Raw genomic sequence first — 17,070 nt, forward strand, 5'->3', positions numbered from 1 at the left:
CATTGTAATTTGTTTTGTTCTCTCTAGTTTGTAATCTTTCTCCACTGTCATTTGCTGTGGGTCCTCACGAGTTTGTATTTTTTTTCTCCATAGTAGTTTGTTCCACGTCCTCTGTAATTTTGCATTCTTTATCCATTGCCATTCTTTTTTCTGCGTTACTGTCTAGTTTGTATTCTCTCCACTCTAGTTTTTTTTCCAGTGGTCACTGATGTGAATTTTTTTTTCTCTGCTGTGTTCACCCCACAGTTTTTCCTAATCTAGTTTATATGTTTGCCTTCTCAATTTTGCTGTCCTGTCCAGGTTTGTTTTTTTTTAATCCTTCCCCTCTACAGGTCTTGTTTCTGTGCTGTTTCCTCTGCTCCTGCTCTGTGTCCTTTATACAGTTTCTGTGCCCCATCCAGCCTGTTGTGAGCTCTCTTTTACTGCTCTTGTTGTTTCTCTGGTTTCTCTGCTTTGGGCGGGAGTTTCCAGGAAGAGCGAGAGACAGGGCGCTGCGCAATAACACAGGAATGTGCCAAAAGGACAGCTTGACAAAAGAGTGCGCCGCTGTCTCAGAGGCCGGCGCCGGCCAACAGCTGCTTGGAGCGGCGGGTTCGGGCGGGGTACGAAGTACCGGGAACCGGGGACGGTCCGGCCCTACCCGGGAAAGGGGGTGTGTGAGGGGGTTTGTGAGTCAGGGGAAAGTGGAAGGAGCGGCGGCTGCCAGTGAGTGCTGCAGCTCTGAGCACACAGTGCATTGAGGAGGGGAAACCAGCTTAAAACCCGGACTGGATTCCGAGAAACTAACGATTAAAAAGCTGAAAAATGCAAGCCAATAACACAATATGTGGGTTGGAAACTGCTGCAGTTTACTCCCTGAGGTTTCTTGCCTCCCCATCGCCCCATCAGCGGTGGGAGTTTGTGCAGGAATAGGGATTGTGAAGGGTTTAGAGTGAGTAGAATCCATGTCCCAAGGGAGTGCAGCCTGCTCTCTCTGACCTGCACACAGCCTGCATTAAAACAGGAGCGTTTCACACAACTCACAGCTCACCCACTGAAACAAAAGAAACTGCGCAGCAAACCAGCATTTTAATCAATAAAACATTTAATGGACTTCTTATTGTGCAATGGGATCCATTAGCAGAAAGTTGGGATTGTCTTAAATGCAACAGAAAGGGGAGTGTAGAGAACGAAATGAGAGCAAGAGACCAGCCCCGATACTCAGTCACACAAAATAATCAGCCTCCATGAGCAGCAGTGTTTAAAAATAGAGCCTTGCCTGCAACACACAGTCCCAAGATTGCAATGGAGTTGTGGTGAGTCTCACTCACTGCTGGCAATGTGATCATGCTGACAGCTGGGAGAGAAACAGCAACACACAACACTTCGGTCCCAATGCCAAGTATACTCATTCCCCAGGAATAAATACTAGATGTTATTATTTTTTTAAAGTGACCTACTTTTTTTAAAAAATGCATAAAAAAGGACAATTAAAGAGATTCAAAGTGGGTGATTTGTGTACACGTTCTTAGCGAATGGTGGAGTTTTAAATGATTGTATTTACATTTTCATTTATATGAAGCCTGTAAATGTTGAGAAATTTATTTTAAGGTATTTAATTATGGTACATCTGATTCATCAGAAATTAAAAATTCCATTCTGGTAAAATGGTCTTAAGCATGAAAAATCTTTCTCCAAGAGTGGTGCCAATTATAGGTCTTAAGCGCAAGACAGAAGAAAACTGTTTTGTCTTCAGATCCCAAGAATTCAGTTTAAATGGAATTAGATCAGAACCTTTTCTGTACATTGTGTGTAACCTCTCTGCCTGAACTGTCTCCCTGCTCCTCCCTTCTTTCTCATTTTCTCTCTATGCTTCCTCTATCTTGCTCACCCTCTCCTTGTGTTTTACAATATTCCAAAATGTCTCTTCTTATAGTTAAAGATACACTCAGCACATAATTTTACAGCACAGACAAAGGTCATTGAACACATTAAATCTATACCAATGTTCAATCTTTGAGATGAGATAGTCATAGTGTTATACAGCACAGAAAAAGGCCCTTTGGGCCAACTTGTCCATGCCGACTAAATAACCTAAACTAATCTAGATCCATTTGCCAGCTTGTGGCCCATATCCCTCTAAACCCTTCGTATTTATATACCCATGCAGATGCCTCCACCACTTCCTCTGGCAGCTTGTTCCATATGCATAACACCCCCTGTGTGAAAAAGTTGCCCCTCAGGTCCCTTTTAAATCTTTCCCCTTTCACCTCAAACCTTGCCCTCTAGTTTTGGACTCCCCTAACCTGGGAAGAAGACCTTGGCCATTCACCCTATCCATGCCACTCATGATTTTATAAACCTCTATAAGGTCACCCCTCAGCCTCTGATGCTCCAGGGAAAATTGCCCCAGCCTCTCCCTATAGTCAAACCCTCCAACCCTGGCAACATTCTTGTAGATCTTTTCTGAACTCTTTCAAGTTTAACAATATCTTTCCTATAGCAGGGAGACCAGAATTGAACTCAGTATTCTAAAAGTGGCCTCATCAATGCCCTGCAACATGACATCTCAACTCCTATACTCAGTGTTCTGACCAATGAAGGCTAGTATGTCAAACACCTTCTTCACCACCCTGTCTACCTGTTACTCCACTTTCAAGTAATTATGCACCTGCACCAATAGGTCCCCTTCTTTGGTAACACTCTCCATGGTCCTATCATTAACTGTATAAGTCCTGCCCTGATTTGCCTTACCAAAATGCAACACTTCACATTTATCTATATTAATGTCTACTTGTCACACCTTGGCCCATCTGCTCAAGATCCTGTTGTACTCTGAGATAATCTTCTTCATTGTGCACTACACCATGAATTTTGGTTTCATCTGCAAAATTACTAACCATACCTCCTATATTCACATCCAAATTATTTATATAAATGATGAAAAGCAGTGGGCCTAGCACTGATCCTTGCAGCACATCACTGGTCACAGTCCTCCAGTCCGTAAAACAACCCTCCACCACAACCTTCTGTCTCCCACCTGCAAGACAATTTGGTATCCAATTAGTTAGCTTCCCATGGATTCCATGTGACCTAACCTTGCTAACACATATACCACGCAGAACCTTGTCGAACAGCTTGCTGAAGTGCATATAGACAATGTCTACCACTCTGCCTTCATCAATCTTCTTTGTCACTTCTGCATAAAACTCAATCAAGTTAGTAGGACACAATTTCTCATGCACAAAGCCATACTGACTCTCCTTAACCAATCCTTGTCTTTCCAAATGCATGTAAATCCTGTCCCTCAGAAACCCCTCCAACAACTTACCCACCACTGACATAAGGCTTATCTGTCTGTAGTTCCCTGGCTTTTCCTTACCACATTTCTTAAATAATGGCACCACATTAGCCAACCTCCAGTCTCTAGCATCTCACCTGTGGCAATTGATGATACAAACATCTCAGCAAGGGGCCCATGTTAAACAAGAGGCCCTAACTAACGTTTCACGTAGACATAATAAAATATTTCCTGGCACTTGACATGAGGAACACTTTCACACAATGAATGGATAGGATCTAGAATGTCCTGTCTGACAGTGTGGCAGAGGTAGATTCCGTTGAGGTATTCAAGGGGGAATTAGACTATTATCTGAAAGGAAGGAATTTGCTGCACTGTATGGAGAAGGCAAGGAAGGAAGTGGTAGTAGTTAAATTGCTCCTTCAGAGAGCCAGCACAGACATGACAAGGTGAATGAACTCCTTCTGTGCTGTAACCATTCTACAATTCTATTTTGAAGAAGAGTAGGGAATTATTCCTAGTATCCTGGCCAATATTTATCCTTGAATAAACAACACAAAAATAGTTTATCTGGTCATTATCACATTGCTATTTGTGAGAGTTTACTGTGTGCAAATTGGCTATATTGCATCAGTGACTACAAATCAAAAACGATTGCATTGGTTGTAAAGTGCTTTGAGACATCTGATACTTATGAAAATGTGAACGTTCATTTTCTTTCTATCTAGTCTAATTTTATTCTTCTGTCTTCCATAATCTGCAAATTCCTCTTTTTCAAGTATCTATATCTAATTTCCTTTTGAAATAATTGGCTCTATTCCAATATTTTGTGGCAGAAAATTCCACATTCTTGTCACCTTCTGTGTACAGGATTTTTCTTACCTTCTCTGTCATTAAATTTGTGCCATTTTATTGACATCTCACCGACTGATGAAAACAATCTGCTCCTAATAGTTTTATCATGATCTTGAAAAGCATTATTTAATTTTATCAGCGACTGTGAAATAACACTCTAAAACTTGTCTCTCTTTCTAACTGGAACCCTCATCCTTGGTAACATCCCAAACAACCTGCACATCTCCCATTACTTTTATATACACATTATAATGGGTGCCCAAAATTCATTATAGCCTCTAACAATTCCAACAATCCCCCTCACTTTGTATTCTGTCCTCTACTGCATTTAAAATCTGAGCACTTTTCTGTCCCTAGCCTTACTTCTAAAATGTACCACTATACATTTTCACATATTGAACTTCATCTGTCTCTGAATGTTCCCTCTTCTTCATCCAAACAGTCTATCTCCCCAGCTGCTGATTCCACTCAACTAATCTCAATTCTTCTCACCCTTCAAAGTCTTTGTCTTTTCTAGTTTGGTGCTACCAACAAATTTTAATGTGGTTCCCTCAGTTACTGTACAGATTGCTGGTGTGTACTGTAAACAATGCAATCTAACATAGAACCTGTGAAGCATCATTCACCACCACAAAATGTGAACATAACAAAATCCATACTGTAGAGGGACAATTTTGTCTTTGAAATAAATGAGAATAAATTGTTTTTTGGCAGGGAGCTCATTGTTTACCATTTCGTTCTACAAATTTAACTGTAGTTTTTCTTTCAGTTTCTTTCCTAAAATGTGCTTCCTGTGTGTCCTCCCTCAACTTTCTGTCTCACATTCTGTGCTAGTTTTCTCTTTGTTTGCAATCTATGTGGCCATTCCTTTATTTGTATTTCTGTTTTGTTCTCTCACATCTCTGAATCTGTTTCTCTTCTCTTTGTATTTCACTATCGTTAATTTTGAATCCTTACACATTTCATTTTTTTCTCTCACTATCTTTTTTTCTTTGTCTCTCATTCTCTCCCTTCTACCTGTCTCTCTCCTCTCTTATGTGATCTTCCTGTCACCTCTGGATTTCCTGCTGCCCTAATGTTACCTCACTCACTTTTCCTGATTATTTAAATTTCACCTCTGACATTTTCCTGTGCCATTTATTTGACATAGTTTCTGGCTCCCTTCCCATTCCAATGCCTTTCTTGTTTCCTAATTTAAATTGATTGGCAATTAAAAAGATCCAGAAACGACATAAGGAAGAACAGTTTTTTATGCAACAAGTGGTTAGCATTTAGAAAACATTAACTGATAAGATGGGTAAACACAGATTCAATAATAGCCTTCAAAAGGGAATTAAATAAATATCTGATAGGTATGGGGAAAGATCAGCTGGGAGTGGGACTATATGGTTTATCTAGTGGGACTAAATCAATGGATGGACCAAAATGGCTACCTCTGTGCTGTATTCTGTGAGTCTAGGTTTACTTTACCCCTCCCAGTCCTATCTCAATGATTCCTTTATCGTTTTCCTCTGCTTTCATCTCTGCCAACTCAATCACTCCACATATCTCCTCAATAAATACCTTTGTCCCTCTTCCCCTGCTTTCTATCTTGTTCCCCTTCTTCCTTACTTATTCCCTTATGCCTTGATTTGAGAATTCTCATTCCTGTTTTCAAATCCCTCCATGGCTTTGCCCCACTGTTCTCAGAAATCTCACTATCCACTAAGATATCTGTCCTCCTCCATATCTGGATTGTTCAGCATCCATATGTTTAATGACTCTATGGTTGGTCACTGTGTTTTCATTTGCCTAGGCCCAAAGATCTAGAATTCCTTATTTCACCTCTCAATATCTCAATTCTCCTTTAACACAGTTTGATTATTCTGAATTTTTTGATTGAGCTGAGGGCATTTGTGTAATATCTCCTTGTGATTCAAAGTGTCAGTTTTTGTTTTATGATACACGTATTCAGTGCCTTTGGATGTTACAGTGTAATAATTGTATAAATTCAGGTTGTTGTTGTATTTAAGATAACAGGGTGTAGAGCTGAATGAACACAGCAGGCCAAGCAGCATCAGAAGAGCAGGAAGGCTGATGTTTTGGGCCTAGACCCTTAGACCTTGTTATCTCAGATTCTCCAGCATCTGCAGTTCCTACTATCTCTGTTGTTGTATTTACCTTTTTTTTCTATCCTAGCATTTTGCTTTTCTCCTTGGTTTTCTCCTTGTCTTTTTCCTTGGTTTTCTTTTTATCTCACTAGGCCTCTCCTGCAACTTGTTTTTGCTTTTCTTCTATCTTTGCCTCTGGTACTTTTTGATATCATTGATCTAGAACATAGAACATGGAACATAGAGCAGTACAGATCTCTGCTGCTTTATCTCCTCCAGCCATTGTAACTTCCTTCTCTTACAAACTTGCTTTCTCTCTGTCCATGAACCACAATCTTGCTCACCTTTTTTCTTCTTGCCATCCTTTGTTACCTCTCTCTCTCTCTCTCTCTCACTCACTTACTTCTATCTCCTGTTTGTCTGGCCTGTCAGTTGGGATTCAGTAAGTAAGTCTTTCACCTCCCATAATCTAGGCAGACACTTCTGTTGTGATACTGAGGTAGTACTGCGGTAGCAGAAGGGCAGTACAATGGTGTGCTGCATTGTTGGAGGGCAGTACTGAGGGAATTCAGCACTTCAGCACATGCCATGTTGCAGTTAAGATGTTACATCCAGACCTCATCTGACCTCTCAGGTAGATATAAAAGATCCCATTACATTATTTCAAAGAAAAGCAAGGAAATTATCCTTGGTATCCTGGTCAATGCATATCCTTCAACCAACACCTAATGGTAGGTTATTTAGTCATCACATTGATGTTTCTGAAACTTTGCTATGTGTGAATTGGCTGCCATGTTTCTTACATTATGATGGTGACTATGCTTCAAAGATACTTAATTGAAGGTAAAGAACTTTAAATGCCCTGAGGTGTTGAAACAAACCTCATGAATACAAGTCCTTCACTTTAGTTCTGACAGTTGAGGGATGATCTAAATTTGTTTAAAATAATAAAATGAATGTTTTGGCTGCATAAATTATTTCCTATTGTAGAGAAATCCAGAACAGTGGTGTATAAACTTAAAATTAGAGTTAGATTATTCAAGTGCAATAACAGGAACCAGTTTTTCACACACTGAGTGAAAAATATAGAACTTTACCACTAAAAGTCTCAGAGGACAGTTGGAACTTTCAAAATTGAAATTGATAGATTTTGTTAGGTAAGGATAACAAGGTAAGTTATAGAGCTAAAAGACAGGTGAATGATGACGAGGTACAGGTTCAAAGGACTTAATTTACTATTCTTATTCCTATATTAGTTTCATTTTCTTGTTTTCTATCTTTCCAATTCCTTTTCTCCTCCTTGCTTTCTATCCATCTCCAGCAGAGATTAAGTGCAATAGAACACCAGTAATAAATCTGGATTCTTTGGCTGATTTTAGCCTAAGCAGCATCTTCCAGATCTAATAAATATTAAGCCCATAAAATACAAAGCAAGGAGGTTATGCTAAACATTTACATACACCAGGAATACCCTAGTTGGAGTATTGTATCCATTTCAGTGCAATGCACTTTAGGAAAGATGTCAAGGTCTTAAAAGACGGTGCAGAGGAAAGGCCAGAGATGAGAGATTATTTGGAGAGACTGGACAAACTGGGATTATTCTTCTTAAAATAGAGAAGGAAATGGAATAGAAATATTAAAAACTTGAAAGGTTTTGATAAAACAAATGTGGAGAAACTGTTCCACTAGTTGGTAACCGTTAGACTTAGATTCAAGATATTTAGCAAAAGAATCAAAGGACATATGAGGAAAACTTTTATTCACATATGACTTGTTATGATCTAGAATGTACAGCATGAAAGATTGATTGGAGCAGAATCAATAATAATTTTCAAAAGGGAATTGGATAAATATAAAAAATATACAACATTGTTAGACTGGAGAAGATCCCACCGCCCCCCCCCTCCAAATCTATCCATCATGACCCATGATATTGTGATATCTTCACCTTTTAATATCACAATATTTTCACACTAGATCTCACCCAAAGCTATGCAATCTTCTGCGAGAAGTGAATAGCATCCATCTATCTCAGAAGACATTGGACTCCATCTGGGGTTTATGTCATTTCTGTATTGAACTTTATGTGTTGTGGTTGTAGAGTCTGAATTGCAAATGGCTGTCCCTTCTACAATTAGCAAAGATGAATAGCATGGGCTCTTTTCTCAGTCATTTCTATTCTCTTCTGCTTTTCCACACCCTTCCCATTGCTTTTTTCCTGACCTTCTAGACAGTGGTGTGGATTTCCCATGCATCAACTCTAATCCTAGTTATCTTGAGGTCTTATTTACAAATATCCTTGTACCACAGATGTAGGCAACCAGTTGATCCCATGTCAACAGCAAGCTCACCGTAAAGCATGTTTTTGGAAATGCAGCTGTCATCTATTTGTTTCAAATGACCAAGCCAGAAAATAAGATAAAATCTAATGGCTCAATGTGATGAATCAATTTCAAAAAATTCCCTCCAGGTGATCAAAGCTAATCTGAGAGACCACTTTGGCCCTGATAGTTCTATGTTGTGCCTACTCTTTATTACAAAGTGATTTTTGTGCCAACCAGAAACAGCTCTACCTCTGATTTGTAGAGTGAATTCAATATCCAAGATGCCAACCTGTTTCAGAGGCCCACAATTTTCTGGGAATACCAGAATCTCCTCAAAATCAAACTCACAACTGGCCTTATGGAACTTAAAATTGTGACTTCAAGTCCTAATAACCTACTTAACTGGAATAAACAATCAACTTGAACACAATCATCTTAATAATGCTTCATCAGATCTTCCCTAAGTCAAATGTAGAGTCATGTTCTTTTTGCTATCTTGAGAGCTGGCTAAAATTATTTAAACTGAGGAATTAGTCTAGCAGCCTTCCTCTACACCTTTTACAAGCTTCAAAATCACCCACCATTTGGGAAGCCAAAACTGCGCATTGTCTTCCAAAAGATGCCTAGCCAAGACTTTGTACAAGGACAAAATGTTATGTCGGGTCTTATATTCAATTGCCCAATAAATGCACCCCAATTCGAGCTACATTCTCTAGCTACTGATTCATATCACATCAAATTACTTCCGAAGATAGATAGATCAGAACTTGAAAAGGAAAACTATCACAAGGCTACACAAAACAAAACTTTGACTAATTGGATAACTATTTCAAATGCCATCCGTACACAATGGACTGTATGACCTCACTCTGCACTGTTTGTTTATCTGATTCTATGATTTCTCATTTCCCTCATGCCTCTGTTTCCTACCTCTGCATCTTTCTTTCATTCCCTATCTGCAATCACCGAGGTCATAACAATGGATCCTGGCCTGATTGCAAAAGACTATGGGAGAAGTTGTTTGTGAACTGCTTCGCTGGCTTACTGCCTTTCCTCAGAACCCCAGTTGGAATGATAAGGTGTCAAATATGTTAGCCCAAATATTGGCTGGGGTATTTCATCACAATGAAAATAACAACATATCATCCAATATATCCACATAGACCAACACTTCTGTGTGGATGCCTGTTCATTTCATGATGTCCAATTGCTATGAGAACTGGGTGGAGTGTTAAAAGTTAATTGGCAAAATCCACAAGGGAGCTTCGCTACAAAATCATATGGACCCTCAGCTCAAAATATTGGCTTGATTCAGAGGCACAGCCCTGGAATGAGCAAGTACTCCCAAAGTGCATTTTCACTAACATAATACTGAATGTAAGATTCGGGCTCTCATGTAAAATTTCAACTTATATTCATTACACTCTTAGATTTTGGTCCAGTTTAAGTTTCACTGAAGAACTTGAGTGTGTTATCAAGGTTGAGAACTCAGTGCAATGCCTCACTTTGAGAAAACACATATCCCAAATGGAGCGTTAGATCTAGATGCTGCCTACTCAGGTTAATATAAAATATTTTGTGTTATTATTCAAAATGGGCAGGCTGTTTTTCCTGAAATAATACTCAATGCCATGAGATGCAGATTAACTGGTTATTATCTAACTGCTGTTTGTTAGTTTGATTTCACTGAATTTCAAAAAACTGGAAATTGCATGCTGCTGGAATTGAGCCAAAACCTGGGTACAGAACTCGCTACATGTGTCTAATGAAACTGGCACTAGAACCATGGGAAATTAGTTCACTAGCTGCACTTTTTTTTTAGCCTGAGACCAAGAAGAAACTCACTGGTCTCATTGCATTGGAAGAGATGACCAGAAATCAAGTTTGGTCATTCATACTCAAGCCAAGATGGGTGAGCAGAGTCCAGGAGGAAAGGGATGGGAACAGTGGCTAACAGCTATCTTTAGATTTAATGTGGAGATGAGAAATTTCCTGCCATTCCTAGTTCCATGTTAAAGGAAGTAAAACATTTCAACTGTATGTTTCAGGAGGCAGCCTTCAACGACCTCTCCAGACAACATTGGCTTGACTACCCAGAAACTAAGAATATTAACCACAGTTCAGGTACACAATTTTGAGTTGGAGCTTTCAAACAGAGATTAGGTTCTTGATGTACACGTAAAATTTACCTGAAACAACTTAAAATTATGCTGGAATTAATCTTGCCAAGGTGTATCACTGCAATGTTATCGGACAAAATGTTATCAAAAATATGATAAAAGGTTTAGTCAAAGGGGTATGTTGTAATGAGCATCTCAATGGAGAAAAGAAGTAGAAGGCAAAGAGATTTAGAAGGGGAATTTCCAGAGTTTCTGACCTGGACAATGTAATGCACGGTAGGCAATGCAGGTGTGATGAAAATTTGGGAGTCAATGTAATTCAGCGAGGGCAGGCCCATTGGTGAATGGGCTTTGTGCATTAAGGCAGAGAAAATCAGAAAAGATCACATAAGATTATTTCAAATACGTGGCATAGAAACAGGCCATGAGGCCAAACAGTCTATGCCAGTGTTTATATTTTGCTCAAGCTTCCTCCAATCTTTTCTCATCTATATTTACCTGCAAGAACTAGTATTTCCCTTCCACCAAATATTTTTGTCTAGTTTCCCCTCAAATATATTAATAATATTCCATTCAAATATTCCCTGCAGTTGCATGTTCCATATTCTTACCATGCTTTGAGTGAAAATGTTTCTTCTGTATTCCCAGTTTAATTTCTTGATCACTGCTGTATATTGATGGTCTCTAATTATGTTCTTTCCACATTTCCTTTATGACCTTTCAAAACCTTTCATGATTTTAAAAACCTCAGTCTTTTTTTAAAGACTATATAAGAGATAAGGCACTCAGCTTGTCAATCCTTTCCTGCTAAGTATACACATGCATTTCTGGTGTCAAACTTGTAAATTTTCTCTGCATCCCATCCACTACCTTCATCCATTTCCTCATAAAAGTATGAATCTAGTTAGTGCCCTAATGCAGTCTTACCAAAATCTGACACAGACTTTATCCAACCTCCTGACTTTTCCATCTAAGGGGATGCTAGTGTTATGAAAGATTTAGTTCAAAATTAGATAATGACCAGGGGAGCGATGGAGTTGCATGGCTAAGGAATGGAGTGACATCATGACATCAGTCCTTTTGAGATTTAATTGTAGGAAATTTTAAAGCTTTGCCATTTGACCTCTATAGCACATCCTTTACCAACATGGTAATGGCAGATTTCCACCATGGAACATGGTATTTGCCATTTTCATAGAATCATCATAGAATCCCTACAGTGTGGAAGCAGGCCCTTTGGCCCAACAAGTCCACACCGACCCTCAGAGCATCCCAACTCGACCCATTCCCCTACAACCTACCTAATCTATACATCCCTGAACACTACAGGCAATTTAGCATGGCCAATCCATCTAGCCTGCACATCTTTGGACTGTGGGAGGACCGGAGCACCTGGAGGAAACCCACGCAGACACGACGAGAATGTGCACAGTCACCCGAGGGTGGAATCGAACCTGGGTCCTGGCGCTGTGAGGCAGCAGTGCTAACCACTGAGCCACCGTGCCGCCCCTAATCCAGCAAACTAGAGACAACAAAAAGTTGACGTTTCAGGTCGGGAACCTTCTTCAGAAACATCAACTTTCTTGCTCCTCTGATGTTGCCTGGCCTGCTGTGTTCCTCCAGCTCCACCCTGTGTTATCTCAGACTCCAGTATCTGCAGTTCTTACTGTCTCAAACAGAAGTTGCTGGAAGCTCAGCAGGTCTGGCAGTGTCTGTGAAGAAAAAATCAGAGTTAACGTTTTGGGTCCAGTGACCCTTCCTCAGAACTGATGGTAGCTGGGAAAACTTCAGTTTATATGCAGAAAATAGGGACGGGAATAGGGAAGGGAGTAATTGATAGGATAGAGCCCCAAGAAAGAGAAGAGCTGTTAGATAGACAAAGGAGTTGATAACAATCTGGCTAGGAGGGCGAATCATTGTTAATGGGGAGTGTTGGTGACTAACAATTAGTAGTGTGTAATGGCAGGCTATGTGATAACAAGGCCTGGTGTGTGGGGTAGGGGGCTAGGACATGGGAGAGTTTAGGCCCTAAAATTATTGAAATCAATATTGAGTCTGGAGGGCTGCAGGGTCCCCAAGTGGAAAATGAGGTGTTGTTCATCCAGCTTGTGTTGAGCTTTGCAGGAACACTGCAGCAAGCCGGAGACAGAGATGTTGGTCAGGGAATAGGGTGTTTTTCTTGTTTATATTCTGTTCTTTTTTCATATCTCACTCTTCATTTTCAATTTAATCTTTTCACTCTTTATCACTCTTATTCCATGTCCATCTTATCCTTTGTCTTCATTGCTTCATATTTCCCACTATTTCCTTTGTAATTTTATTTACTTGCTTTCTAGTTTTCCCTCCCCTTCTTCTTTTGTTTCTTTCTCATTTTTCTTATTTTTTTCTGAGTGATTTTCTCAATTTCTCTCTTCCTCTTGTTATGATCATTGCTTCTCTCCCTTCATTCTCCAGTCTCTACCTTTGATCTCCTTTTATTTTTCCATTTTCCCCAACCCTTTTCCTTACTATTTTCTCTATGTCCTTTAATTTTCCATCTCCCCTGTTATTTTATCCTTACTGTCTCTGCATTCTTTGTCTCCTCTATTCAATTCAATGTTCTCTGTTTTCTATTTCCAACACACCTCTTTCCTATTCCATCAATCTTTACTTCTCTCTCCTAAATTCCCACCACTTTGTATAGCCCAAACATCCTTTCTGTCCTGAGCTTTTCTCTAGAATCATATCCTTATCTCTTTCCCTTTTAACTCTATTTTTCCTGTTCTAATCCTTTCTCCAGCTGTGTCCCCTTTTGACACTTGATATTTCTCTTCATTTCCTTCCACTCCCTCTTTTCCTCATCTTCTGGACACATCCCTTTTCAACCCATCACCTCTTGTTTTCTCTCCACTTGAACTTTAAATATGATTACAGGGTGATGTTTTAATAAGTAGAGTAGTTCTGGAATGAAAAATGATGGGAAGTTTTTATTCAATGCTTTACATGGATCTGACCACTAACTGAGATTAAAGGATAATTCTGCTTGTAATTTATTTTTGAGTATTCTTAATACATTCTTCTATTTTTCTGATTGTAGAGTTTGCAGGTAAATGACAAATTAATTTCAAAGAAATAAAGAGATCGAGAATATAGGTGTCACGTCCTCCTTGGAAAACAAGGATCTGAATGAAGTAGATAAACATCAAGAATTCATGGATATAGATACATTAAATATATAGATTAATTAATAAGACAATTACAATAAAGTAAACCAAGCGCTGGCATCAGTTTTTAGGAAGATGGAATTGAAAAGTAGTGGAGTTATGTGAAACTTACTTTGAATCCTGATCAGGCCATGCTTCTTGGAGCATTTGAACACTTCTGGTTGCCGTGTTATATAGGATATTGATGAATCAGGGAAGTACACAAAGTATTTACAAGAATGATATTGGAACTGAATTATTCCGATCAGATCAAACATAGTGCAATTCTTTTCTCTGGAAATGGGAAGACTTAAGAGGTGTTCTGATAGGAATGGATTTAATAGGGTACATTTGCAAAAGATATGTCAGGCATGGCAACACTAGCACCCATAAGTATGATGTTCAGCAATAAATCTAATAGGGAATTCTGGAAAAACTTATTTACCTAGGGAATGGTTAGATTCTGGAACTTGATACCACAAAGCATACTGCAGCAACGAGTACAGATATATTTAAGGGGAAGCTAGATAAGCACATGAGAAAGAATGATATAGAATGGTATGTTTATAGGAACTCTGGTGGGAGGAGACTCATGTAGAGAATATACACAAGCATAGGCTGTTGTGCTCATTTGTGTTTCCGTACTGTAAATATTTTGTAGTACATGTACTTCAATTCTGAGAAAGGGTACATACATGAAATATTCACTACTCACTGAACAGCTCCACAGTAACATAGGAATAGAAATAAGCTATTCAGCTTTTAGGAAGGTGGGGTTGAGAGTTCCAGACTTCTATTAAGTTTTGTTTCTTGCAACCATTTCTGATCTAACCTGTTCTGGACCCTCCAAGCAGAGATGCTGTTATTAAACTCCAGAAGTACCCACTATTTGTGGACTATGGACTGGACATAAAGCAGGTGTTTGAAATATCGTCCTTTTATCCTAGATTTCACACTTGCAGTGAGCAGGGTTCTTTCAGGGGAGGGAGCAGAGGGTTGAAATTGGGGAGCTATGCTGAACATTTATAGAAGATGGAGCCTTGGTTTTGGGGTGAGGGAATGAATTGGAGGAGGGGACAACTGTGTGCAGGGGAGAGTAGGGATCATTGTTGGGACAATGGAATCACAGGAACAGGGGAGAGGGCATGAGGGTCCATGTTGAGGAAAGGGTTTTCAGTGCCAGGGACGGAGAGAGTGGGGCTCTGCACGAGTCTCTGGTCGTTGAGAGAAAGTTTCATGCTGAGGAGAAAGTCTTATGAAATGGGGCTCCACATTGTGAAAGGAAATCTCAGTGTCAGGTTAGTCAGTTGAAGTGTTCTCAGAGTCGGGGCATGGGGCTACACGTTGGGGAAGAGTATTGCCGTCTGGGTCAGTAAAGAGAAGCAGGGTCTGTGGAGAGGATAGTGAGGTTCAGTTTTGGGGTCTTAATGTTAGACGAGCGGTGTTCAGATTCAGAGAAGTGGGGTCAGTGTCGGTAGAGAGGGAATTGGTGTTGGGATCTCAATTTCAAGTATCAATGCCATGAGACTTGGTACTAGGATCTCAGTATTGGTGGAATAGGGTTGATGTTTGAAGAGGGGATCAGTGATCGGGGATTAGGATTTGGTTTGGGGGAGAGGTCAGAATTGATAAAATGGGGTACAGTATTGGAGTCAATGTCATGGGAGTGGGGCTTTTGTGTTGGGGTCTTGTATCAGAGAGTGGGATATGGTGTTGGGGTCTCAATGTCAGGGGAGTAGGGGCTTGGAATTGGAAGAGGTGGTCAGTATTATGATCAGTATTCAGTGTTGGGGTGTCAGTGACACGACAGTAGGTTTCAGTTGTTGGCTTGCTCGCTGAGCTGGCTGGTTATCGTATAGAAGTTTTGTCACCATGCTAGGTAGTCTCCATGGAGGCCGCACTGATGATGTTACCTAGAATGGCGATGAAACGTCTGGACGATAACCAGCCAGCTCGGCAAGCAAGTAACAACCTCATACACAACCCGAGCTGCAAATATTCGCAAGAACCTTAAGAACCTCTCAGTGTTGGGTTTGAACATCAAGGGAGTAGGACTTGGTAGTGGGGTCTCAGAGTCAGGATAGTAGGATTTGGTGTTAAAGGTCTCAGTGTCGGATGCATTGGGCTTCATGTTGATAATCTCAGTATTAGGGCAGTGGGATTTGGAGTTGGGGGTCTCAGTCTTGGGGAAGGGTACTCAGTACTGGGGTCTCAGTGTCAGGGGAAGGAGAATAGTATTGGAGTCTCTATCAAAGAGTAGGGCTGTATGTTGGGGTCAGTGTTGGGAGGATGGTTTTGGGAGGGTTGGTTAGGCTCAATACAACAGGACTTGGTGTTGGGGTTTCAGTGTTGTGCGAGTGGGGCTCTGTGTTGTGTTCTCAGTTTCAGGGCAGTGGGACTTTGTGTAGGGGTCTCAGTGTTGGTGGCTAGGCCATGTGTGGCGGTCTCAATGTTAAGGGAATGGTCTTAATAGCAGGGGAGTGGGCTCTGTGTTGCTTTTTCAACATATGGGGAGTGGGCTCTGTTTGCAGTCTGTGTTTGGACAGTATGCTCTGTGTCGTGGTCTCAGCGTCTGGGAGTGAGCTCTGTGACATCATCTAAATAACAGGGTAGTAAGCTCTGTGCCAGGGTCTCAATGTCAGGAGGTGGGCTCTGTGTTGGGGTCTTGATGTCTGGGAGTGGACTATGCTTTTGGGTCTAAATGTTGGGGGAGGTGTTTTGTGTCTGCGTCTCAATGACAGGGCAGTATGCTCTATGTGACGGTCTCAATGTCAGGGAGTATACTCTGTCAGGGTCTCAGTGTCTGGGGAGTAGACTCTGCGATGGGGTCTGTGTCAGGGCAGTGTTCTCTGTGTTGGTCTCTCAATGTAAGGGAGTGTGTTCTGTGTTAGGGTCTCAACATCAGGGGAGTGTACACTGTGTCAGGTTCTCAATGTAAGGGAATGTACTCTGTGTCACGGCCTCAATGTAAGGGAGTGTACCCTGTGTTGGGGTCTCTGTTAGGGGAGTGTACTTTGCATTGGAGTCTCAATGTAAGGGAGTGCGGAGTGTGTGAGTGTCTCAATGTCAAGAGAGTGTACCCTGTGTTGGGGCCTCAATGTTAGGGGAGTGTACCCAGTGCTGGGGTTTCAATGTTAGTGAAATGTACCCAGTGTTGAGGTCTCAATATTATGGGAGTGTACCCAGTGTTGGGGTCTCAATGTTAGGGGAGTGTACCCA

The sequence above is a fragment of the Rhincodon typus genome, chromosome 27, assembly GCF_021869965.1.
Source record: "Rhincodon typus isolate 14 chromosome 27, sRhiTyp1.1, whole genome shotgun sequence".
NCBI lineage: Eukaryota > Metazoa > Chordata > Chondrichthyes > Orectolobiformes > Rhincodontidae > Rhincodon > Rhincodon typus.